The sequence below is a fragment of the Artemia sp. Qi Xiang Cuo genome, chromosome 12 (genome assembly GCF_049724085.1).
Source record: "Artemia sp. Qi Xiang Cuo chromosome 12, ASM4972408v1, whole genome shotgun sequence".
Taxonomy (NCBI): Eukaryota; Metazoa; Arthropoda; class Branchiopoda; order Anostraca; family Artemiidae; genus Artemia; species Artemia sp. Qi Xiang Cuo.
The window spans coordinates 9,594,537-9,619,330 of NC_142805.1; the positions used below are offsets into that span (position 1 = coordinate 9,594,537).

Sequence of the window (24,794 nt, forward strand, 5' to 3'; positions counted from 1 at the left end):
ACAGTGTTCTACGTATAGCTTTGGTAAGCAGTCTGTAGTTGAGGTTACGAATGCCCCTAATATAGAGTCATCAGCGAGTACCATGACCCATTTTAAGGAAAATGTTGGACAAAAGTTTCACCGTGAACCTGGGTCTATATGAGTGCCGCAAAAAAGTTTAGCAACGAGTTTGGTTTCTGAAAATAATTGGTTTAACCTGGAAGAACCTTGCAGTTCAAGATCACGTTCAGGATCTTCATCCTCAATTCAACCTTTCTTTAGTGTAGTGGAGGAGCTTAGTAGTGATAACGAAATAAACGGGGTGAACAGTGAAACTCCTGTTATTAAAAAAGGCTCCACATCAAGTTTTGTCGGGCCTGCGGGGGCTCCCAAACGTGACAGATAACAAATTATTAGCCCAGATGACCACCTAAGACAGAAGAGCAAGTCGGTTAGAGCTGATGACCCTAAAAACATGGAGCCTAGGCGGCTATTTAACCCGTCACAGCCCATTGGCTCAGATAGTCGATAGGATAAGCAGGGCCATGACGCGAATTACGAGTGGCATTTAGTGCATTGGAATGTTCAGGGTTTTTCGTATCTTATAGTAGAGTGTCTTCTTAAATGTCGTGATTTTTCAGTTGTATCGTTAGTAGAAAAGTGGCTGGAAAAAGAGGAGAGAATAGAAGGTTTTTCTTATTTTGGATCACAAAGAAAGCGACCGCAGAATGATAGAACATATGGAGGAGTTGCATTATTGACAACGAAAAGATGGCGAAATGTATCTCGGTTGAAAAGTGTTTCATGCAATCTAGTATGGGTGCGAGTATCTTTAGGTAGTAACTCGTTTATCTTTTGTTCAGTGTATTTAGCGCCGGAAAATAGCACTTTTAGTGATGAAGATACCTGGGAGATATTAGGAAATGATATGGATCGTTTTTCAGAACAGTTTCCGTCCGATTATTTTATTTTTCTAGGGGATTTTAACGGATATACAGGGGAGGACGAAGGAACCCGTGAGGAGGAGGTGGATATCGAACTAAAAAAAATGAATGAAGCTTACATGATTGAACCATCAGATATGAGGAGGGCGAGTAAGGATGATCATCCGAGAAAGAATAATTGGGGTAAAAAATTATTGGATTTTTGTGGTAAACAGAATTTTGTTATTTTGAATGGGAGGACAGGGAAAGATAAAGGAGTGGGCGATTTTACATATTTTTCGGGTAAATCTCCAAGTGTTATAGATTATGGGGTTGTTAGTCTGGGGCTTCTTTCTTGGTGTGTGGATTTTGAGATGATGGCGCTGGCTGGAACGGATCACATGCCTATTAGGCTTATATTAGGAGGGAGAGGATGGGCCGACACCCGGAAAAAAAATTTGGGGTTAAGGGAGAGATGGGTAATGAGCTTGAATGGAGGGAAGGTTTAAGGTCTGATAATGATAGTGAGGAGAAGTTGGAAAAGGTACTAGTTGAAGATAGAGGGCTGGATTGATTTATTCAGAAGAGTGTGGATATGGCAAGGGAAGGGAATATAGCAGGTTCTGTTGATTTTTTGTCGGGGGTTTTGTATATGATAGGAACTAAGGTGGCACGTAGGAGAAAAAATTGTAGGAGTACTGGTTTGATGAGTTTTTTTGATAAGGAATGTGAGGAAAAAAAGAAAGAGGTTTTAAAAGCTTTTAGATTGCTCAAGGCTAGTAGTACAGTTAATCTGTAAAATAATTTGCAGGTTTTTAGGGAGAAGCGAAGGGGAAATAAAAGGCTACTTAAGTTGAAGAAGAGACGTTTTGAAGAGGAAGAGAGCCAAAAAATACGGGAGAAATTAAGCGTGAATGATACAACGGAGTTCTGGAAGTTAATTAGGAAATCAACAGGAAATAGAAGGTTGACTGATTCAGTCTCTCACGCCAATACCTGGCCAGAATACTTATAACAAAAATACAAAGATATATACACCGAAGAGGACGAAGAGAGATCTGATGAGGAGATGGATAGTTTAGAAGAGACAGCCGATATTGAGTTGTATTCAAAGGACGCTAAACTACTGGAGCCGGTTGGACAGGAGAAAATATGGCATGCCTTGAAAAGCATGAGAGGGAACTCAGCACCGGGCATCGACGGAGTACCAACTAAGCTGTTGAAATGGTCAAGAGTATGGATAATGCCAGTGCTTGCATTGAGATTCTCGGTAATTCTAAGTACACCTCTATGGCCGCAAAATTGACAGATATTGATTATGATCCCATTGCTTAAGAAAAGAGAAAGAAACCTGCACAAGAACTACAGGTCTAGGAAGTTCTATCAGTAAGTTATTTTGTAGAGGTGCTGTCTAATAGGATGTATACATGGTTGCAATATGAAGGGAGATTAATTGAAAGTCAGGCAGGGTTTAGGGAAAACTATAGTACAATTGATCGAATATTTTGTTTACAGGTTTTAGTTAGTAAATATACGAGGTATAGGGATAATAGGCTATATACGGTGTTTTTGGACATTAGGGAAGCATTTGATGAAGTTTCAAGGAGCATGTTGAAAGGGGTGTTAGTGAAATTAGGATTGCCAATTAGGTTAGTAGAAGTTATAATGAAAATGTATGAGGTGGTTAAAGTAGTAGTAAAGGTAGGTATTTCTTATTCTAGGCCAGTTTTAAGTAAGGTAGGCCTTAAACAGGGATGCACTCTTATCACCGCGTTTTTTTTCTCTTTTTATTAATGATATTGAGGAGTATTTTAGAAATAGAAACGTCCCTATGTTAAAATTAATGTCGCTGGAGCTGTTTTGTTTATTATTTGCAGATGACATAGTATTGCTTGCGAAATCGGCTCCGGATTTGCAAAAGATGTTAGAGGCTTTTTGATAGTTATGTCGGGAGTAAAAAATTAGTTTTAAAGATTGATAAATCAGTTATATTACTTTTTGGAAAGAAGAAAGGGAAAAGAATAAGTTTTATTTTAAAGGAAAGAGATGAAAGAAGTTAAGGATTTTATTTATTTGGGATGTAAGTTTACAAGTTCAGGGAGGTGGAGTGATCAGGTGCAAATAGCGAGTTGGAAGGGTCAGAAGGCTTCATGGGCGTTATCGAAGAGTCCCCTTAGGCATCTAGGACCGGCAGATATTAAGCTACAGAAGATAATTTTTGAGACGATGGTAGACCCAGTATTGAGTTACGGTGGGGAGGTTTGGGGTTTTGAAAAAGGGGAAAAATAGAGAGAATTTATTTAGGACATTTCAGGAGACTTTTAGGGCTAAGCGGGAAATTTAATAGTCTGGTGTTAAAGTATGGTCTAGGATTGTTTTCATTGAGGGTAAAAAGATTGGTTAGAATGATAGGATACTGGGAAAAGGGGATTGGTTTACAGGATAATAGGTTAGTAAATGCAGCTTATCTGGAGGTGTTGCAGGATAGAAGGAAAAGTTCATGGGCTTCCCAGGTGAAATAAATTTTAAATAGTTGTGAGTTATCAGGTGTTTGGAGTGAAGGGAAGGGGATAGGACTGGAAGTAGGAAATGTAGCAAAATTAGTAAAGGGTGTGCTGGAAGATCAGGAGATTCAGAAATGGCAGTGTGACGTCGCAGCCTCGGTGTCCCTCGGCGTTTACTGGCAATGGAAGGAGGTCTAGGGATATGATATTTATTTTAAAGCGGGTTTAAATAGTGAAGAAATTAAGTGGTATGTATCAGGGAGGGGTAATTTTCTAGCACTTAGAGAAAGGAGGAAATATTTAGGGAGGGTAAATGTTATGGACGGTCTTTACTCATGCCCCATGTGTGGAGAAAATGGTGAAAATCTGCTATATATATATATATATATATATATATATATATATATATATATATATATATATATATATATATATATATATATATATATATATACATATATATATATATATATACATATGCATATATCATTTTGCAATTCAACTGCATTTTGAACTTTATAAGTGAAAAAGGAGATGTTTAACAGTTTACTTGACAGAAATATATTTTGTAATACCAAACAACAGCTTCAGTCTTAACAGCCACCACGGAAAGTAGCTTAAGCTTAATAGTATATACAGGAAAACCCATTGGATCTGTTTATGAAATGTAACTCAGAACAGCAGAAGCTGCATAAAGTAGATTATGACTTTAGACATATCCTTTTGACATCAAGTTATGTAAGTAGTAGTAGCAATGGAGATAGCTCTATTACATTGAACGTCAAACTCACGTGTTCGTTTAGAACTCTTCTGGATTCATTATCCCAGCTTGCATAATGAAAATATCCTCTTGATTTGGAGACAGCACTTCTTACACTACCACTAAGTGTAGAAGTGGAGGCTGAGGGATTTTCTGGAGGAGGGGACACCTCCACTGCAGTAAAAAGAACCACTTCCTGTGAAAAACTGTGACTTATAAAGCTGAATTAATACAAATATAAAACACGAGCCTATCGTGGGTTTAAGGAGTATCCCTCACTATAGTTATTTTTTATAACCCGTTGTCGAACGAAAACCCTAGATACGACTTTGATCCCTCCTGAATTTAGAGTATGCCCTTTCTGAAAAAAAAATATGAACATTCAAACATGAATGATAGTATGTATAACCAGCTTTTGAAAAGAATCATATTTCAAAGCATTTTTCAGACATTAGCAGGAATTTTTTTTGCAGAATAGGCGGTAACAAAAACAAAAGGGTGACTGTTATTCATTTAAAACTAATTGCTTTACCTTATCAAAGCAAAATTAAATATTAATGAATTTTTGAAATGCTAGAAAAGAATAGGGAAAGACTTAAGGGCATTGAGGTAGAAAGAGGATAAAAAAAGCATAATAAAGGTGAATCAAATGAAAATACCTTTGGAAACATGATTAAATAAAAACAGAATAAATGAAATAATAGAATGAAAAATAACGAATATTGACGATAAAGCAGCCTTATAGATTACGAGAAGAAACGAAAAAAGCACAAAAAGGACAATAGAAAAAAACAGAGAGAAAGAGAGAGAAACATAGGGAATAAGGAAAGTAAAAAGAAAGGATAGGAGATATTTAGCTCAGAAATGGCTCACAAATTTGATCCTACCTATTGTCTAATAGAAATTGTCACGTCTATAGAAATTTGAATTAAGCCCTAGAACCCTAAAAGCAATAGATTTCAATGCAATTATATACTATAAACAATCCTAAATAATAACTTGAATGTGGTTGAGATCTGAAATCTATAATATTATGTTACAAACTAGATAGACTCCCAGAGAGCAGTCCCCATGAGATAAGTCACTTTGTTTTTGAATGCTCATAAGAGAGTATGCGTTTTGTCTCTTAAAGAAAAGATTAAACATTCTCATTCATGGGCGTAGGGAGGTAGGGAGGCAGGGGGGCAGATCCCCCCCCCCCTAGACCTTCAAATTTACATTAGATATGGCTGAAAAAGCATATGGTTGGAAAAGCAGTTAATAAAAGACCCTCCATCACACTATCGACTGCCCCCCTAGACAATATGCTGCCTACGCCCATCGTCTCATTAAAGAAAGTGCATGCAGTCAACAGGTTTCACTAAAAGGTGATAAATTTTATAACTATTTTTTTTAACTATAACCAATTTTGTCCCACAGGTCGAGGACTAAGTCGGGACTACAAAGAAAAATCTTTTTGTTTTGGAAGAGGAAGGGAAACCTAGAGTAGAGTTTTGGGTAAGGGAAGAAAAACTTTTTTTTTGTCTAGTCCTCAAAAATAGTAGACACTATAGTTTTTTCTTTTTTTTATACTTGTCGTCAGACTGCTTTTCCACAAATAAAGTATAAGGGCACTTACATGTTATCCCAACCGCAGTCAAGAAGTAAATTTAGGTTAACCATAATAAAATATACCTAAATACGATTAAAATATAATATTCAGTGACAAAATTATGTTATTTGGTATTTACAATATGTAGAAATTACGGTGTTTATAACAAAATTATTTAGTAGCAAAATTATACTTAACCACCTCTATATCTTAAATGTTATATTAAAATATACCTGCATAATAGTTTATTTCACTTAGGCTAAGCTGATTATCTGAGATTGCACAGAAAAACCGGTTTTAGACAGATCAAACTTCTTGAGTGTGTCAAGACACCTGAGTACCAGTTTAAGTATAAAGTAAAAGTGTAAAGTCAAAAGCATAAAGAAAATGCCAAAAAGATCTTGCCATCCGACAGGCTAATCGGCTAGCAATGAATATCTAATCAATCCGGCATGGACATCTCACCACCCTGATGCTATCCAGAGAGAAAATGAGACATCACAAAAGCGTATAAATTTTGAAAATACTTTTCTGGATGTCTTTAAGCAGGCTAGTCATCTTGTTAAAGTGCTGTTTGTTTTGTTGTTGTTATTTCTTGTCTTTTATCATGTTTTCTTGTTTTTTTTTATCTTGTCTTGTTTTCTTTTATCTGTTTTTATCTTGTCTTTTTCTTCTCTTCTCCTACTCTATTAGTTATGTGGTTTCGTTCATCGTAATGAAAAGCCTTTCCATTTACCTTGATCATACAACAGGAGATCTATGCACCGGAGATCGGTGCTTCGACCTTCCACATGAATAAATAGTGGTGTTACTGGGTTTGATCTTTACCCCTGAAATTCTTTTCCGACTTGTAAAAGACTGACAAAAATACATAAAAAAAAATTGATGCAACATGTAAAGTATTTTATTCCCCCCCCCCCCCTGAACAAAAATTCTAAATACGACCTTGTTTGTTACCTACTAAGATGCTTTCAGACACATTAGACAGAATATACCAGTAAGCTTATCGCAGATCATTTCTGTTCTTCGTTCTCGTTGCGAACAAAAAGCTCCTCCCACTTATTTCTGCATTAGCGGGAATATTGGTTAGTCTGTTTCCGATTGTTTCAATGCACTTTGATGGAAACAGACGGAAACAGACTAACCAGTATTCCCGCTAATCTGACTTCGCCTATGTTTATATCTGCAAAAACGTTCTCCGGAGCACTCGCACCCCGGTCCGGGTTTTTATAATGGGTGAGATAGAGAATGATCATACTGGATTATATATGAACTTTGCTTTCAGAGTATTACAAAGTTTAACATAAATAGTAAGGATATCTAGGGGGGATAGCCACCTTTTACTCAAGATTTTATCCGTTCATTTAGGTTTTAAGATTTTTTTTGTTCCAAAAAATGAATTTTTTATTTAATAGGAGTTGATGGCAATCATTCAGTTCTTCTAGATAGAAGACTGCCTGAAGTAATTTTTTCCTCCATGGAACATAACTAAATATAAAAAGACATTTATAAACGTTTTTTTCAACTGAAAGTAAGGAGCAACGCTAAAACTTAAAACGAACAGGATTTATTCCATATATGAAAGGAGCTGCCCCCTCCTCAATACCCCTGTCTTCACACTAAGGTTTCGCAGTAGTTTAAAAAAAAAATTTTGATTCTAATTAAACGGCCCTTGTATTTCAGGAGCCATTCTTTAAAAAAATTGACAAGAGGTCGAACTTTAGCGTAAGGAGCGGGTTATTGAGGAGGGGGAAGGCCCTTTCATATACGGAATAATTTATCTTTGCTTTAAGTTTTAACGTTACTCCTTACTTTCGGTTGAAAAAAAAACGTCTTTTTTGCTTAATTTTTGATCGTTTTTAAAATAAAGTCGAGAAATCCCTCTACCCTTTAATGGACTCTCACCCCTCTTCACACACACAAAAATTCCTCCATGGAAATTTTTCCTAGCGTAAAATCCACCCCTCAGGATATACCATCGGAGAATTCTGCAAATTTCCCCCAGAGAATTTTTTGCGGACATTTCTGCCCAAAAAATTCTCCTCGTCATTCTTTAATTTGAAAAAAGAATTACTTTCTATTCTATTATTGATCATTTTTTAAGTCATGCCAAAAAAAATCTATATGAAAAATGTTTCCAGAAATCCTCCACCCCTCCCCCTCAAATGGGTGGTTTCTTCTACATATAATTTCTCCTGATGATAATGCTCCAATGGATAAATTTCTCTCGTGGTATCCTCTCCCCATCACAGAAACATCCCCAATAAGATTTTAACCTCTCTAAAAATTTTCCCAGAAATTCCCCCAGAACATATCCACATGTAAAAATAAATCGCCAAAGAGAACTTAAAACAAATAAAATGAATTTCGTAAAGGAATTCTTACAAATTCTCCCATGTAAAATACTATCTGGAAATTCCAACTCCAAAACCTCCCTCTCAATGATAAATTTTTCTTGTAGGATATTCCCCTCTACAGAGCCTCTTCTCCCAAGAAAAAAACAACAACAAAAAACAAGTCTGTACACTTTCCAATAAGAAATACTATGGTATGTGTAAACAATTGGCAAATTTCATAGCTTGCAGCCCTTTCTCCGGGAGCTTTGGGGGTCATATCATCCCCAAAGGCATAGTCATTGGACATTTCAACTGAGCTAAAAAAAAAATGGGTATCTCAGAATTTCCACCAGACGATTTTCAGGAAGAAAAGGGCTTTGGAAGCTAGTTCTCCTCCAATATTTTTGGTCACTTAAAAAGGACACTAGAACTTTTTATTTTCATTCAAATGAGCCCTCTCTCAATCTCCTTGGACTATAATGGTTCGACATGATCACCCCTGGGACTAAAAAAAAAAAAAAAAAAAAAAAAAAAAAAAAAAAAAAAAAAAATGCATCTGTAATCTTTCTTCTGCAAAAAAAGAATAACAAAATTCCGCATTTTTGGGAGCTTGACACCTCTATAGTAGGGTTTCCTAATACGGCGAATCTTATGGTACGATTTTCAATAGCTTTCCTTAACTTTTAGGGCATGTTTCCTCTTTCTTTGAAAATCAGGCAATGTTATGTAGTTCGTAGCTTTCGAAGGATAATATTAAACTTAATGAATCTTATGTATTTTCAATCATCATAAAATTCAATTTTTCTATGTATGTACGTATTGTTATTAAATTCTGTTGTTGTTGTTTTTTTTAGTTTCAGCCACTATTGGGCCAAGTCACTACTTACTTACAGTTCACGAACTGTTTGATAAAGCTATAATATTTAGCTATTCTGTTTAGTTTTACATCTAGTATAATGTGGTATTCAACATTACTTTTAAAATTTAAAAATACAATCGTTGTTTTGCATTTTCCGCAGGAAAGATTTATCAGAAGGTGGAATTTCCATACTAAAGATGAATTTGATTTTCGTATCCTTTTCCCTGTCTTTGGATATCCAATCAAATAAATTAATTCGGTAATTTGTATGAATATAGGGCAAAGAAACATTTTTCAGTGTGGGCTAAACATTATTGTGGAAAACAAGACGTTTGAAAGATACTGATGTTTGTGTTTATCGACTCGGTGCATTATCGCGTTTTCCGATTTATAGGCCCAATTCCACAATGAAGGGGAATTTCTACACGCGGGGGGGGGGGGGGGTCCTGAAGGAGAATGCCTTGCAGGGGAATTTTCTGGAGAAATATTCGAGTGCTTTTAAATTTAAAAATGCGATCGTTATGCAAGGGTACAATTAATTCATTGCATCATCTTGTTCTTCAATTTATGCACTCGGTTTCCCAATAAAGAGAATTTGTCGGGGGGAATACCCAGGGGGAATTTTCAGGGAAGGGGGGGGAGGAGTGGGTTGGAGAATGCTCAGTGAGGGGAATTTTCATGGAAGAATATTTCACTTTTAAATTTGAAAATGTGGTCATTATTAATATGTAGGGAAAAGAATGGGGGAAAATTCTATCGAACACCGTTTTCAAGGGGTAATCTTTCACAAGGTGTATTCTCCTCGGGGGACCTTCATTCGAGGAAGTTTTCCTTGAGTTCCCTTTCTTTTCAACATCACAGAAACGCGCAACGGAAAAGCTAATATGCTTATGTATTCGGAAGAGATACAGTCTTTGCGAAAAGTTCCAAAACCTTTCTTGACTCATAAACTTAGATTGGATAGCAATTCCTAGGAAGCCATTCTGCATTAACTTTAGCTTCTTTACGATAGCTTACTAGCCACAAGTAAAAACAAAGTTCTAACAGTTGGAACCAGTGAGCAGGGCATCATCTTTGGGGGACGACGAAAGCCCCCCCCCCACCTTTTTTTACCCGAGCAGTAACAACGTTCTAGTCGGTAAAATAATGGAGCGAAGCGCCACTATTTCACTGGCTCAACTTATTATTCACGGTAAACGGGCTGATGGAAATAAATGATATAAAATCAATGAAAAAAAGATCAGTCTCTGTCGGTACAAAAAAAAAACAATTTTAATATCAATATCACCTAAATTAGTCAGCAAGAATCACCAGTCAGTCTGTAAAATTTTGCCCCACCCCAAATATTTTGACTAGTGACGCTACTGCCACTGACAGGAAAGGATATGAAGTTATTTAAATAAAATTACAAAAAAACTTCTTATCTTCTTAAAACAACCCTTTCATTCCTTGCCTGTTTGTTTGGAATTAATACTATCAGCATAATTGCGACTAAAGGTGGCTTAAAAAAAACTTCAGACCCAAGATTTAAAGGCTTCAGACCCAAGAAGTAAGGCTACCTTTCCATGCACTAGTGACGCCACTGCCACTGACAGGAAAGGATATGAAATTATTTAAATAAAATTAGAAAAAAAAATTCTTATCTTCTTAAAACAGCCCTCTCATTCCTATCTTGATCGAGAATTCTCCAAGATCTAAAAAGAACATGCAAACCTTGTTAAAAGTGTAGGAAAACATTGTGAAACTAAGATTATTCAGCTTGGTACGACTTTGTATGTGGCTGGATCATTAATTTACAACTTTTTGTATGTGAGAAATCGAAAACAACTAACAGTTTAAGGTTTGTTTGGAATTAATACTATCAGCATAATTGCGACTAAAGGTGGCTAAAAAAAAACTTCAGACCCAAGATTTAAAGGCCTCAGGCCCAAGAAGTAAAGCTAACTTTCCATGCAATAACGAGAATAAATTAGACCAAGAAACAAAATTTACCTGTTTGGATGTTCACTTCACGAAAATTCGAATCAAACTAGACAAGATTGTGTACCACAAAAAGAATAATTCGTCATTCAAACGAATCTCAGAATTTAATTCAGCTGACCTTAATTGCGAAATCAAAGTGGGATTTGAATTGTAATGGACAGTATCTCCCTTGATATTTCAACTAATAATTTTATCTTACTTTAAATAATATAAAGAACGAATTTAAAACTTAGCACAAAATACCTTCGAACTTTAAACTAAAAAAAAAAAAAAATATCAGAGACAATATAAAAATAAGATGATCTGATGTGTTGCTTTTTCTTCAAAAAATAAAGTTTTTCAGAGATGAAAACTTTGCGCGACTTATGTTCTTCTACGCGGCTAAAGCATCATAACCTCTACAAAAGGGATTTCGGATGTTTAAATACTTATATGTCTAAATACATAGAACATTTAATATAAATTGGAAAAGAAAAACATTACAATTTACAATCTCTGAAAACAAAGCTCCCGGTAGAATTAAATAAAAAAAACAAGTATTTTTTAACTGAAAATAAGGAGCGACATTAAAACTTAAAACGAAAAGAAATTATTCCGTATATGAAAGGGGCTGTAAAGAGCGAGGCGACCTCAACGCCTCGCTCTTTACGCTAAAGTTCGACTCTGTCTCACAACTCTATTTTTTAAAACAATAAAAAACTTTAGCGTAAATAGCGAGGCATTGAGGAGGGGATTGGGCGTCACCGGCCAATTATAACTCAAGATTCATAACTTTAAAAGCAATACAAGTCATTTTTGTGTGTGACTTATTGAGCAATTCATGTCAATTGGTGTGGCCTTCTAAATATTAATGCCCTTTTTCAATGAATCCAATTTATAACCTTTAATTTCAATTAACTTTCACACATTCTCTAAAAATCCCTCAGTCTAAAAAATCTACGTTATTTATGTAATCTTGAAGCTGAGTACTTCGGTCAGCCATTTCTTTCCAGGGTTACCACCCGGTGATAAAACTTTTACTAGATTCTTGAAAAAGAATCACTAAACCAGCAGATAAATCACTATATCATTAACCAGAAATCACTAGAATTATAATACTGTTTATCATTGTTATTAACAATTGTTTTGTTTATTTACCATGTTCTATACAGGCGCACCTATAGGAAGGGGGTAAAATTACCCCCTTGATGTGGAAAAATATCTTTAGATTGATGTTTTGTTTTTTCTCAAGCGAAGGTTATCCTTGAAAATTTAAGAAATGCCTTTTTGCATCTTTATGCAGAGAATAGAACAAAATCCTTGCTTCCTCCCTGTATTTTCCTGAATTCGTACCCTTGGCTTATACCCCGATCACTGAAAATTGGTTATCGGTTATCTAATCAAAATATTTTATTTTTGTTTTTAATTTTTTTCCCTTGTCGATCCACTGTGGTTTCCCCCCCCCCCGACCCAAAAAAAAATTTAGAAACTATTTTTTTGTTTTTTACTCTGAGCTAATAAATGACAAACAGCTCTGCTGGTCCGATCATCCAAAGATCATGGGACTAAAAACTAACATTGCAACCACAATTTCATAAAAATCAATCATTTTTGGCTACCTGTAATGAACCATAATCTCGAAAGAAAGAGGTGAAGGGGTTCTATATCTCCTTCGGTGTAAAATGAATATAAAGGTTATATGCTATTGTTATTGTTTAATGCGTATTTTGCTAACACTTGCTATTTCCTCCGTCCGTCTACAAAAAAGATATATAAAATAAAGGTTATTTCAGTCTTTCAGCAGACCTGCTGCTATTTATTTAGATACTTGCCGAAAAATGTTGTTAAAAACCGAAGTAAATCAACTAATTTTTCATTTAATTTTTCAAGTTATGAGGCGTTGGGGCGTCGCCGTCTCAAGGGACGGCAAGGTGGCCTTCTCAGCTTGCCAAATATGAACTTCCTGAGACTCTAGCCTAGCCTACCATCCCTCCTGCTATTTATTTAGATAATTGCCGAAAAATGTTGTTAAAAACCGAAGCAAATCAACTAATTTTTCATTTAATTTTTCAAGTTAAGAGGCGTTGGGGCGTCGCCGTCTCAAGGGACGGCAAGTTGGCCTTCTCAGCTTGCCAAATATGAACTTCCTGAGACTCTAGCAACTAACCTAGATACGGTTCCTACCATCCCTCCTATACCCTTTTCCTGATTCCAGCAATTACCTAGCCCTGCATGGTCTAATATATTATTCACCTGATTTGGCCACGAATCCTTCCTCCTATCCTGAAACATCATTACAAATATTTGTTTAACTAGCCTATTATCTTCTAACGATGACACCCTTTCCCAATATTTAACCACACTAATTAGCCTACTATGTCTCATATACCTTATTCCTAGATCCTCTCCCAACACTAACCCATTAAACTTATTATAAAGGCCTAACATACGCTTAAAAAACTTCAACTGGATTCTTTCTAAATTTACTCCCTTACCAAACCCCCAAACCTCCGCCCCGTAATGCAAAGCCGATCTAACCCTAGCATTAGAAATATACTTTATTAATCCTACATCCCACATTTCCTTAATACTACTTTTACTTAACATTCCTAGTAGTCTATTTCCCTTACTTTCTAGCATCTTAAGATGTTTCTTCCATTTCCCATCTGACGATAGCCTACAACCTAAGAACTGAAATTTGTCAACATGGTCTGGTGTCCTACTTTCATGCGTAAACTGACACTGCTAATCTATATATAGTATTAAATAAAAAAAACAAGTTTTTTTTTAACTGAAAGTAAGGAGCGACATTAAAACTTAAAACGAACAGAAATTAGTAGGTTCAAAGTTGAATCTGAACCTACAACATAATGAAAATTTGAAATGGTTCCTCTTAGAAATATTGTTGTACTTGTGAAAACTTTTCAGGATCTTTTTATAGCATGGATTGATATTTAAGTGTTTGATTTTTCTGTACTAATGTACTACATTGAAAAATGGTAAACCTAACCTGAAACACAATGGCTGTTTGATTAGAATAGGATTGTTTCTATAAGATCTATATAACTTTATCACACAGAGCTAGGCATTTAGGAGGGGTAACCCCTGATGGTCTCAGCTCAGTGCAGGGAGTTGGAGCCCCTATCCCCCCTCCAAAACATCCAAAACGTACCGAAGACTTGGAACTTTGAGCATCTTTGGTGCCTTAATTTAGCCTATATGGCGTTGTGTGCTGGCACACTGGACAATTTTTTTTAAAAGCAAATTGTTTATATCCCCCCTACAAATTCACAACCCTAGCTTTACCCCTGTAATCCGTCACACATACTAAATAATTTTTGAACATAGTGATGGTAGTTATCAAGAATGACTCTAGAATGGGCACTCCAAAGAACAGAGGAAATCTGCTATATATTTTCTAGAGAAACTACCAATCTTCGGTACCAATCTTACTGACGGTATCTCAAAGTGTAAGCTGTGCGATAATTTGGTTCTATTTCACTTTCTAGGGCTATAATAAGAGAAAGGTTGAAATGACTAAGACACGTTTCGCGGAGACGAAGAAAGAGATTTTCAAAGATTGTCCTTGTCACCCAACCATCTGGGGCAAGACGAAAGGAGGTTGTCACCCATAGGGGTGGGAAGATGTCACAAGGAAAGACGGACAAGTAATGGGAGCTTCTTTAAGGGGGGTTAAAAAGGGAGGCTTTAAATAAATTGGCTCAGAGGAAGACCATGCATAGCTGACTTGGCATAAGATGGCCTGGTGCCACAGGGAGTTGTTAATAGTATTGGTACTAGTATTAGTTAGCAGCAAAGTTATGAACTGACATCATAATTTATTTCCTTCAAACTTTTATTTAGATCCATGAGAGAGACAAATGAATATTGAGCATTAACTTGCATATACATTAAAGAAGTTTTTCTATTAAATTTATGGATTTTTTTTAAATTATTTTACTTAAATTGAGAGATTTTTGATTAGTTAACAAAGGTTTTCTTCATGTCATTTTCCATTACGTAAATTCAACGTTATGGGGTGACTTAATTCCTCATGTTAACTTAATTTCAAACGAAGAATTGTCATTGATTTTTGTCATTTAATTAATTTATTTTCTCATATATCCTATAAGGCTTTAGCCCAGCTATTTTGATGTAAAATAGACATACCAACCTAATGAGGTTAAATTAGGCTGCCTAATTAGGCAGCCAATTTTTTAAAGGCCCGTTCCACCACCACCAGTCTCTTATCATTTTAGGCTCCTTTTAGTTCAGGAACTCTCATCCTACAAAGAGATTTTCTTAGGAGAAAGTCTCCTTTAGTTCAATCATCTCCTCCTACAAAACAATTGTGCTCCTGGTAGGCCTGGTAATTATTCTTTAAATTTTTAATCCAAGCCAAGAATAATTTCAGCCTAACTTTTGTAGGGATGATGGAATCTGCGCCCCAAGCAAGATTGTTCATCATTTTCTCAATTATAATTATATCTTCTGGTGTTGATTGCATAGAGTCGGGGTGGTACATTAAAAGGGGACAGCTTTTATACACTGTTTTTAGCAAGTCAATACCATCTCATCCAACGACTGAGTGTGTGGTATTTTAAGGACTTTTTTTCAAATGGAGAGGAGGGGATAAAGGGGGAGATAGCCACTTGCCTCGAAATAGTCTAAACATTAGATAACAAAAACTTCAGGGTCGACACAACCCCCTAGAGCCCGGCATATCTGTGTTGAAGATATTAACAATGTCCTTGGAAATTTCTATTCTATCCCAGGATAATCGGTATGAGTTCTGATCTCCATTATAATATACTATTAGTAATTGTGGAGATATGGTTGACCCATGATCTATTACCGGTAATGATGCTAGTCGGCACGTAAGTTTGATCGGCTACAAGATTCAACTGTCATTTAAACCAATCGTCTTGTTATTGGGGATTTTCTAGAAAAATACCAAGGGAAGCTAATTTCACTTGGTAAAGCATTTTTAACTTCTAAAAACATAATTAGAAGAGACATAAAAGAAGTTTGACAACAATGTTTATACATTATATGAAAAGAAAATTCAGTAAATTTTGATCAAGATGTAGTACCAAAAACCAAAGTGATGCATATAGAACACCTCTATCTTTAACAGAATTATTTGATTATTCAACCAAATAAGCTTCCTCAAAAGTTTATACGGCAATATTTTCCAAAAAAAACGTATATGCCCCGGGCCTAACTCACACCTCTTGCCCATGCCCCAGGGGTTTTTATCAACCCCAAAGGCATTGAGATATAATATTTGTACTATTTTTTGCAAAATGGCTATCTCAAATTTTCTATCATATACATTTGGGGAAAAGAAGGCAAAGGGGGGGGGGGCGCCAACTGATAATTTTTTAATCTTAAAATGGATAACTAGAAATTTCAATTCCCAATCAAATAATCCACCTCCAAGGTTTATACGACCAACCCCTTCCATAAAACAATATATGCCCCTGGGGAATATCAGACAACTCTTGACACTGGGATTTACGGGGCTTTATCAACCCCAGACATTGCTATATGATGCATGAATTATTTTAAACAAAATGGCTATCTCAAAATTTTGATCTAATTAATTTGAGAAAAAGGGCGTGGGAGAGCTAGTTGCCCTCCGATAACTTTAGACTCTTAAAATGGAACTAGAACTTTCAATTTTTAATCTAATGCACCTCGTCCAAAGACATACGACAACACCACCCATGAAAACCCTATACGCGCCCCCAGAGCCTAGTTTACAACACTTGTCCTGGGCTCTAAGGGGTTGTGTCGACCCCGAAGTTTTTGTTATCTAATGTTTGGACTACTTCAAGCAAAGTGGCTAACTTAAAATTTTGGTCGGATGCATTTGAAGAAGAGAGCGTGGGGCTGCTAATTGCCTTCCAATCACTCTTCCTTCTTAAGAAGTAAAATCGAAGTCATTGTAGATTCAAGTCCCTGTAGAGAGGATCGGAAACATTGGACATGAAAGTCACATAGAAATCATTGGGCATTGTTTATATCTTCAACACAGATATCCGGGGCTCTAGGGGGTTGTGTCGACCCCGAAGTTTTTGTTATCTAATGTTTGGACTATTTCGAGCCAAGTGGCTATCTCCCCCTTTATCCCCTCCCCTTCCATTTGAAAAAAAAGTCCTTAAAATACCGCACACTGAGTCGTTGGATGAGATGGTATTGACGTGCTAAAAATAGTGTATAAAGGCTGTACCCTTTTAATGTAACAACTTGACTGTATGCAATCAACACCAGAAAATATAATTATAATTGAGAAAACGATGAAGAATCTTGCTTGGGGCGCAGATTCTATCATCCCTACAAAAGTTAGGCCGAAATTATTCTTAGCTTGGATTAAAAATTTAAAGAATCATTACCAGGCCTACCAGGAGCACAATTGTTTTGTAGGAGGAGATGATTGAACTAAAGGAGACTTTCTCCTAAGAAAATGATACGGATTACCTCATGGGAAACAAATGAGCACGCCTCTGAAATCCTTATATAAAAAAAAAAAAAAAGAAGAAAAAGTACAAAAAAGAAAAGAAAAAAAGGATGCTAAATTGGAATATTAAGCCTTTGCGATGTATCAACTGCCTAGATCTAACGATTAAGGAGCAGACGAATGGGCAACATCTATTATATGTGGAATATTTCTAGTTCATTTTGAGTTTTAATGTTTGTCCTTACTTTCATTTGAAAAACTAGCTTTAAAAATTTGATTTCCGACAGATTTGCTAATAAGGCCTTAAATTTTCCCCCTTCCTCACTGTGGAACATTACCCTTGCCAATAAAAATTCATCCCACAAAATGCTTCTAAAACTTAGCTCATGATTCTTGAGCAGCTTTTGGAGCTAAAAGAGAGGTTTTGCCAATGCTTTGCTTGAACAGAACCAAATGTAAGGTACTTGGAAAAGAAGATAATGGGTATGTTTCGACTTTTTTTCTCAGAACCGTAAAAAATTTCTTCGAAATTTCTATTCTATCCCAGGCTAATCGGTGTGCGTTCTGATCTCCATTATAATATACTGTTGGTAATTGTGGTGGTATGGTTGACCTATGATCTATTAATGATGCTAGTCGGCACGTAAGTTTGATCGGCTGCAAGATTCAACTGTCATTTAAACCAATCGTCTTGTTATTGGGGCTTTTCTAGAAAAATACCAAGGGAAGCTAATTTCACTTGGTAAAGCATCTTTAACTTCTAAAAACATAATTAGAAGAGACATAAAAGAAGTTTGACAACAATGTTTATACATTATATGAAAAGAAAATTCAGTAAATTTTGACCAAGATGTAGTTTAAAAAACCAAAGTGATGCATATAGAACACCTCTATGTTTAACAGAATTATTCGATTATTCAACCAAATAAGCTTCCTCTAAAGTTTATACGGCAATATTTTCCAAAAAAAAACTATATGCCCCGGGCCTAACTCACACCTCTTGCCCCAGGGGTTTTTATCAACCCCAAAGGCATTGAGATATAATATTTGTATTATTTTTAGCACAATGGCTATCTCAAATTTTCGATCATATACATTTGGGGAAAAGAAGGAAAGGGGGGCTGTCCGAGAAAAATTGGCAACTAATAGATGAAAGAAAAAAGATGGGAGTGTCTGTCCTCCAACAACAAGTCCCTGATCGTCTTGTTTTCCAAAACGAGCAGTATAGAACTCTTGGCAAATTGTCAAGAAAAGTGCGCATACTGATAAGCAAAACTTTCTAGAGCGTAAAGCAATAGAGGCAGAAAAAGCAGCAAAAACAGGACACTCAAGAACTGCTTACAGAATCACAAATGATATCATAAGGAAACGACTGACAAACAGAGACGGTCCTGTCAGCGATCCATCGGGGGTGCTGGTGAAAGAACAGAGTGCAGTCAATGAACTATGGGGTAATCATTTCAAAAGTTTACAAAATAGACCCGTCCTAAAAAGCCCCCTGACATTCATGAGATTCCCATCTTCTTCCGGAATATCAGCACGGACCCTCCTCCGGCCAGTGAGATACCAGAAGCAGCAAAGAAACTGAAAAACGGAAAATCTCCGAGACTGGACCGCATATCTTCAGACATGATAAAGGTATTAATATCCTCATGTATCTCCATTTGGTCTTTACTCTTCACTCGGATTTGGACATTGGCCAAAGTACCATCAGACTGGAACCGCAGCACACTCATCATGATATTCAAAAAAGAAAAAGCTACCGAGCCAGGCAACTGGCAGGGTATAAGTTTTCTGCCAATGCCTGGGATGATCCTCTCACATACTATCCTACAGAGGATCCGAACACAACTTGATTATCACTTCCGAGACCATGCTTAGACCTTATATCCATGCTTAGACTTCTTAGTGAAGAAAGCAGGGAGTGGTGTTCAAAGATTTATATGATCTTTGTGGATTTCAAATTGACCTTCAACTCCGTAGATCGTGAAATCCAATGGAAGATTCTGATCCACTACCGAATCTCTGAAGAAATATTGACGATTATTACCACCATGTATGTGCATGGCGAAAGTTAAGTCAAGAAACTAGAGGGTCAAACTCGTTTCTTCCGGATTTTTTCAGGAGCAAAACAGGGGTGCTTTCTATCTCCATTACGTTTTGTAATAATAGCGGAACAAAGAGACAGAAGGCATCAGATGAGGCCCCGAAGTCTAGGTCATTGATATTGACTTCGCAGACGACTTAGCAGTGCTTGAATCAAGCAAAAAGCAGCTTCAATAATTACTTAACAAGGTCACGGTAAAGGCAAACCATCTTGGCCTACGTGTGAATTCTGAGAAAACAAAACATGGTGACTAGTGACTCTCCTCTGTCCATTAAATGTGGCGACCAAAATGTTGGACAATTGTCAAGTTCATATATCTGGGAAGTATCCATTGAGAACACCAGCTCGATAGTGAAAGAAATACTCACCAGAATAGGACAGGCAAATGGCAACTTCAATAAACTACGTCAAGTATGGAGATCTCAGAGATTTTGTCAGCGCCTGAAGCTACGCCTTTTCAACAGCAATGTTATGCCAATACTACTCTACGCAGCAGTAACATGGCACCTGAATCAAGAATCAGAGAGAAGAATCCTGGCTTTTGAAAACTCGTGTCTTCGTAGAATATTGAACATCCACTGGTCACAGAAGGTGACAAACCAGTTCATCTGAGAAATGACGCGACAACCTCTAATAACCGACATCATTAGAGTCAGAAGGTGGACAATATTTAGAACGTCCTACGTATGGATAACCATAGACTCCCAAAACCCGCTTTACACTGGCAACCACCAGGAACTCGTAGCCGGGAAAGACCCAAAAACACTATGTTTGTTTTGTAATATTTGAATACAGAAAAAACTTTGTAGATAGAGCTGTAGGTAAGGATTTAAGAGAAGAACAAAAGGACTTTAGGGACGGAAGAGGATGTGTCGACCCAAATTTCACTCTTAGATTAGTAATTGAGAGGCTATTGAGTTATCGAGCCCATTTAGTCTTCAATTTTATATATTATGAGTAGAGGTTTGCTTTAAATGATAGAAGGGCTATAGCAAATGTCCTAGCTTTTTAGGATATACCAGATAAATCTTTTAAATTATTATTTTTTATTTAATAAAATTAAATTTAAAAATGAAATTATTAAAAAGAATTTTTTAAATGAGAAGTAAAGGCAGTATTAAAGTCAAGATCAGTAAAATTAAAAATATATAGTAATTCAAACTAAACATGACCAGAAATTACTATTAAATAATAAATGAAAACATGAACGAATATAAATTAAATAAACAACCATAGCAAGCAAACATACAACAGTTACTACCATAGATAAATAAATAAATCTTAAAAAGAGTAAAATTTAGACTGAATATGCCATTCAAGCTTAAAATGAGTAAAAATCACTACAAATAAGGGTTTGGCATACTGCCACCTTCTCTAACTATATAAAAGTATTAAATCTTTTGGGTCATTGGCACTTTATTGAAAACTATATATGTCTTGAACAGTCTTGGAAAGTATTAATAGACTAAAATAAAATATTTGTCATATAATTCGTATCCAGACATCGATAAATAGCCCAAATAAATACGTTGAAGTGATTAATCTTATGTAAGGGAGTAAAAAGAGCATGGCAAAGGCTATAACAGAGCACAGAATCAAAAAGAGAAAGTAAAACAGGTCCCAGATGAAAATTATGCTGATGATTTGACTGTTCTAGTTGAAAAATTAAGCAAAATAAACGATTGTTTTTAGGTTCTGAGAATTACGGGTGCAAAAATGAGTTTGAAAATTAATGCTAAGAAGAATAAATTACATTGAATAAAAATTAATGAGGATGAAGAGTGATAGTGGGTAAGGAAAAGATGGATCAAATGGATAGCTTCACTTAACTATTTATTATCATAGGCAGAGCTATAGCGCTGCCCATGATAATATAATTTGTACTTTACTGAAAAAAATTCATTTAAATGTTTTCATTTTTATAGCTTTAAGAAATAAAAAATTGATATAAATATCAGCATATGTACATTAAACTGACACTGCACATTGTTTTTCATTAAATTCATTTTAATTTTTTCAGTAAAGTACTAATTATATTCTGAATTTTAGAAAGCATAGGGTTTTAAAACATCAGTCATATTAATTCTGCTTGTTTTGAGTTTGACCCTGTTATTCATTTTAATTTCTGTTTGTTTTGGGTTTTGTTCATTTATTGATTTGTTATAGTTGCATGCTTGGTAGATAATTTAATTTTATTTTTTTTAATTTTTTCTTTAATGGTGTCATTTACTTTTTTTGAATAAATTGTTTTGGGGAAAAGGTTTTTTTTTAATTAATTATTAGTAAAGATGGTGTATGCACTAAAAATGTTAAGGTAAAATATCCCATGCCCAGGGTGTTTTTACGAAAACAAAAAATTCAGAAGAACAGAAAGATATGCCTGCAAGCACGGATTAGAATATAGGAGGCTACAATGACTAATATGGTTGAACAGGGCTCTGAAATGTGGGAAATACTATAACAGAGGAAGATTTGTTGGATTATTTCGAGAGAAATTATCTATAGATTCTTTTGGAAACCCGTCTGACTCACCGTATTTCGATCAGCAAGCAATACGAGAAATCTGGTTCAATCCACGTTTAATTTATGAGGAAAAACTATTTCTTTTAATTGAATTTTAAATTTCTTGTTTTCAAATTTATTCCTCAATGGAGGAGGATATAATATATAGACTTGCTTGCTTAGACAATGTCAATGCTCTAAAATCTTCCTCTTTTTCCAGTTAGTTTTCATCAGTCTTGTAGGTCTTTTAACAGTAGGCTACACAGTGAGACATCAAGATCATTTAGCGAAGGTAAAAAATCTGAATAAGCCAAATGAGCCTAAGATGTCCGAATAAGGCGAAACTGTCGAATTATTTGTACCGGACTGTGTTACCAGTATGAATCTTTTTTTGTGTTCGTCTTTTTCTTCTTATTCAGTTATTTGTGTTTTCGTATGAGAAGTTCAAGCAAAAAAATTTGGTTGATCAATGAGGAAAGCAATTCACCATTTTCCTTAAATTGGGAATCAAAATTAGTTGGGTCTAGCCCCAGAAGAGCAGCTGAAGCTATTAGGTAGTAACTTCCAAGCTTCCAAGCTTTTTAAAATACCACTCACGCTGTATAATTAGAAGTGCCCCACTCTAACGTTTTTACCTTGATCAGTAACAGATGTGGAGCAGAATTCTTGAGAGTCAGGTTCAAGCTTACATGGTATCGAAATGATGGGAAAAGTACTCATCGGGCCAACTTCAAGTTTGGGAAACATAGAAGGATCTGAACTGTCACAATGGTTCTTAATGTCACTTGGTAAAGCATCACCAACTTCTAAAAAAATGAAATTAAAACGGATATAACGAAATTTCGACAAAATGTACAAAAATTTTATGTAGAGAGATCCCCGAAACAATTGGAAAACAGACTCCAACAGCACAAAAGAGTAACAAATTTTTCCTTAAAGAATGAACTTTCGATTCAGCAAACACCGTACTATATATATGATCTTACAATCCATAATACGATGTTTAACAAAACAAAACTTATTGATAATTGTTTTGAGATATTACAATAATTTGAAAAGAAAAAAAATAGGTAGAAGTTAAGTAATTTAATAGAGTTAATTAATTTAACTAAGTTAATTATTTTTTTTAACAAGCAACGAAAAAGTAAATTTAATTTATAACAGCTTCTTTACAAAAAAATAGGTCAGAAGCATTAATACTATCAAAATTAAAGATCAAGGAATTGTGCATAATCAGCCTCATACCAATTTTGAATTCAGCATATCAAGATATAATAAACTTTAGAAAAAGTCGACGAGTTTGTTGCGTCAGTAATGCAAAAGATTAATTGAATTCATCAAACCCAATAGTTTTTTTTAGCTTTAGCTCATTATAATCAATTGAACCTAGGTCCTAAGATACGGAAGATTTTTCAATGATTTTCAGAATTATGCCCCCGGGGTAAAATTTTCAACACGTTCCCCCGGGCTCTTGGGGGTTGTGTCGACCCTGGAGCTTTGTTATCTGATCTTTGAACTAACCTTAACAAAATGGCTATCTCCAAATTTTGATCAGATACACTTGGGAGAAAGAAGGCGTGGCGGGGGGGGGGGGGGTTATAAGGGACCCGTCAATCACTTTTAAATTTTAAAAAGGGGTACCAGAACGTATGATGTACAATCGAATCAGCCCGCTTCAAAGTTTATAGGACCACACTTTCTACATGAAGTACCGCAGGAAAAAAAATTTATTGAAGCCTTATGACCTTTACTATAGGCAATGATATAGTGTTGGCTCTGATGACATTGTTGTGGTTCGTACTTAATCAGGAGTCAAGAGGGGTTACTTGCTATGCGCATCTATAGGACTTTTTTGATAGATTTTGTCCTAAAGAACACTGCAAAGACTATAGAAGAGCCTGGAACAAAATAGAGAAAATAAAACTTGTCCAAGACATAAATTATGCTGATGATTTGACTGTCCTAGTTGAAAAAGTAAGCATAATGAATCATTCTTTTCTTTTAGGTTCTGAGAATTACGGGTGTAAAAACAAGTTTGAAAATAAATATTAAGGACAATAAGTTATATTGAAACAAAACTAGTGAAAGAGAAGAGTACTGGGTAATAATAAGATGGATCAAAAGGATAGCTTCACTTACCTAAGTATTATCATAGGCAGCGCAATAGCGCTGCCTAAGTAAAGAACGATGTAACAATGTATTTTTTCTGGACCAGGGCACTTCGTAACGAGGGAGTTGTCATACAAACTTCGAAAAGGGCTCATTTAATTGGAAATTCGAATGTCTAATGCCGTTTCTAATAGTAAAAGTGATTGGAAGGCAACTAACACCCTTTCTACACCTACCATTCCCCCAAACACATCCAATCAAAAATTTGAGATAGCCATTTTCTTCAACGTATTTGATTTCCAGATAGAAATTATATTTGTAAGGAGGATACTTAACCCCCCCCCCCAAGAGCCCTCAGGGCAAGGGTTGTAAGTTATGCCCTTGGGCATATAGGGTTTTTATAGAAAGCTTTGTCATAGAAACTTCAAATAGGGCTCATTCGGTTGACATTTCAAAGACCTAATGCCCTTTTTAATAATAAGGTGATTGGAGGATAACTAACCACCCTCTCCCGCCCAACTTCCCCCAAACACATCCAATCAATATTTTAAGATAGCCATTTTGTTCAACGTAGTTGAAGGTTCTGGAAACTATATCTTTGAGGATGACAGCCTCCCATAGCCCTCAGAGCAACGACGGAAAGCTTTGCCCTGGGTGCATACAAGGTTTATATAGAAAGCATTGTCGTAGAAACTTCAA

At 35.7% G+C, this 24,794-nt stretch overlaps 1 protein-coding gene across 1 annotated transcript in view; it reads right to left on the bottom strand.

Moving 5' to 3' along the window:
* LOC148945749 (sodium-dependent nutrient amino acid transporter 1-like) overlaps window positions 1–10,953 on the bottom strand; it is a 36,964-nt gene extending 26,011 nt beyond the window's left edge. Inside the window, exon 1 of the mRNA XM_089097761.1 lies at window positions 10,945–10,953. The gene's annotated coding sequence lies outside the window, so the exon portion shown is untranslated. The remainder of the gene's footprint in view (window positions 1–10,944) is intronic.
* Between the last annotated feature and the right edge of the window lie 13,841 nt (window positions 10,954–24,794).